Source organism: Leptonotus elevatus, chromosome 9, assembly GCF_054856555.1.
Source record: "Leptonotus elevatus isolate MCC_2025b chromosome 9, RoL_Lele_1.0, whole genome shotgun sequence".
Taxonomy (NCBI): domain Eukaryota; kingdom Metazoa; phylum Chordata; class Actinopteri; order Syngnathiformes; family Syngnathidae; genus Leptonotus; species Leptonotus elevatus.
In genome coordinates, this window is record NC_141247.1 from 852,420 (window position 1) to 855,759 (window position 3,340).

Genomic DNA, 3,340 nt, shown 5'->3' on the forward strand with positions numbered 1-3,340 from the left:
CGCTTTTTGGTGGCTACGTGTAACACAGGTATTACGGTACTCATTGAACTGAATGGGGAAACGAGAAAATCAGGTCTGTCTGTAGATGGATTTTTTCCCTTATTTCTGACAAATGCCTAGTTTTCACACCATAAGTCCACTGCAGGCTGGTAGTACCCCACCCCAGGATGCACTACAATAATTTACAGAAAATTCTGATTCTGCATTTATTATTTATTTATTTGCCGTTCCAATAAGAAAACATTGCAACCAAAATGTTGAGCACAACACATTTTCTGGAGTTATTTTTTCCAAGTGCAGCAAGGGCTAGGAGAAGCCACATTTCCAACGAGCATCAAAAAGTGCCAACAAAGGGGAACCTTTTTTTTCCTCTTTTGTGAACGTGAAACGTGAACTTTCAAAAATAAAATCTATATACAACATTTAAGAACAGTGCAAAAATGCAGTCATGAACAGTGCAAAAACGCACATTGAGGGTACACTGGCAATTAATGAAACCCAAATCCACTGTTTATAGTGCTGATGGACGCATCAAGAGAATTTTTAAAAGCATCACAGTCCTTGAAGTGTCCAGGGACTCTGAGGGTCTGAAAGCAAGTCATTGACGTTGGGAACTGTCCACCATGTGCCTTCAAGATTCAAGTAGGAAAGTTTCAAGTATTTGCAGACTTTTGACAGTGTTCACCCCCCCCCACCACATGCCTTCAAGTTTCGAGACTTTTGTCAGTATTCTTCCAAGGTCCTGTGAGTGGCGCTGTTGTGTAATGAGTAGGACTATGAATTACAGTTTCAAAATAACATTGGAAAACATTTTCAGTCTTTCAATATTAAAGTTACAAGTTTTAAAAATTATCACCACTTACAGGTTTCTAAAACGGGAAACAAATCAATGCCCAGGGAGAAAAATGCCAAAATGCCTTTTTTGAAACTCAGCTTGTGACCGATTTGAACCTCTGAAAGTTTGTGGCTGAAACACTGTAAAATTAAATTAGAATTTTTTGGGGGCTTTTTGCATTATATAATATGCTTTTTGGAGATTTGAACCCAGTTTTCAGGTTTGCAAATATATATATTTTTTTAAGTTTTGAGAACGTTCAGAGTTTACAGTTTCAAAAACGGGAAACAAATCAATGCCCAGGGAGAACAATGCGAAAATGCCTTTTTTGAAACTCCGTTTTGAACCTCTGAAAATTTGTGGGTGAAACACTGTTAAGTCATACTTTAAAAAACGTGCGTCTTTTCTAAGCGTTTTTTTTTTTAAATATATTTTTTACTTGAAAGCTTTCAAATATTTTGGGAGATTCAAATCCTTATTACAAGGTTTTCGAGGATTGGCAGGATTCTGATTCTATAGTACTGGGGAGGTATTACGTATTTTGTCTTTCATAGCGAAGGAAATATGAAGCATAAAATATGATGATGATGTCTTATAGTATTTAGAAAACTCAAGATTTCCCCCCCTGTTGATTGCTCAGGTCTTAGCACAATATTGCTTTTATTGTCCATAGAGGGCGCCATAAAAAAAAAAAAAAAAGAGGATTGTTCTGATGTCACTGAACATATTGAGTGGTGGAAAGTAAAAAAATGTTCATAAATGACTTAGTTATCACACTTACAAAGAGTATCCAAATTTGGGACAAAATACCTTACGTGATGTAATTTTTTTTGTCGACCCAAGGGCTAGGTGGCGCTATATTTATAACCGTATATATATATAAATACAGTGCTGCTCAAAAGTTTGTGAACCCTGCAGGCATGGTCAGATTTTTTGTTTAAAATATTAAAATAACCTTATTAAATGTTTAGTCATACCCCAATCTACAATGCTGACATTGAAAATAATGGACTTGAACAAAAAGAATGATAATATTGTCATTCATTATTGAGAAAAAGTTGTTGATTTAAGAAAAACTCAGATTTCATGGATGCAAAAGTATGTGAACCTCTCACTTAATCAGACATCGCACCTTCTTTTGCAATGATAACTTCATCCGAACACTTTCTTTGGTGATTTATCAGTCTTTCACATCTACCTTGGGGGATTTTTGCCACTCTTCCTCGCAAAATGCAGTCAATTTAGAGAGGTTGGATGGGCGTCTAGCATGAACTGCCCGCTTCAGGTCCCGCCACAGCATTTTGAAAGAATTTAAATCAGGATTTTAACTGGGCACATCCAGAACATTAATCTCGATGTTCTTCAGCCATTCCTTGGTTGTATTGCTGTAATGCTTTGGATTTTTGTCATGTTGCATGATCCATCTTCTACCAGGCTGTAACTTCACAAAGAACGGCTTCAGGTTATGATCCAGGATTTCATAATATTCCTCTGAATTCATGATTGCCTGGACTATGTGGAGTTGTCTAGGTACTTAGGATGAAAAGCCAGCCCAGAATATAACATTCTCACCCCCATGCTTCACTCTAAGGTGAAGGTTATTTTGCTGGTATGCAGTGTTGATTTTTCACCAAACATGACTGTTTTAGTTGTGACCAAACAGTTAAATTTTTGACTCATCTGTCTGTTGAGATGGGCAGTTTTGATCTTTTTTTGTGAGCAGAGGCTTCTATCTAGCAAGCCTTCCATGAAAGCCTTGTCAATTGACTTTTCTTCTTGTTGAAGCATGCACGTGTCCCAGATGCAGCAAAAGAGGTCTGCAAATCCCTCGATGTGATGCACAGGTTGGCTTTCACCAGAATTATCATTTGCCTTGTGGATCTTGCTGATATTTAAGAAGGTCATCCACTTATAGGCTGTATTGTAGTAATTCTCTAGTTGCAGATGATCTGCTTCACAGTGGAATGATGAAGCTCAAATTTTTTTTTTATATGACTTTATAGCTTTCCCCAGACAATTGTGCTGTCACTACCCACTTTCTGAGGTCCCCTGAGATGAGCATGACTGACCTGTATGGGTTCACCTGGGTAAGACTAATGTAGTTATGTCTTTGTTTCAATCAGTGATGCATAATTTCTTCACTAAACCTCTCTCATTTAATTGGTCCATTACAGTGGTTAGTTTAGCTACCAATTTGTCCCACCGGATCCTACTTGACTGCTTGTTTTAAGCAATGCAGCTCAGGTTCACTTACTTTTGCACCTACATGAATTGACCCAAACCTCTTTTTTAATTTCATTTTGACTTCCTAATTGATTTTTTTTTTTTTTTTTAAGAACAATGTATTTAAATGCTAAACCTACACCTGCTATTTCATATAAAATGTAATGGTTCAAATTGAACAACAAAATCAGGTTGAAACAATTGGAAAATCCAAATTTCTCAAGAGGTTCACAAACTTTTGAGCACTATATATATATATATATATATATATATATATATATA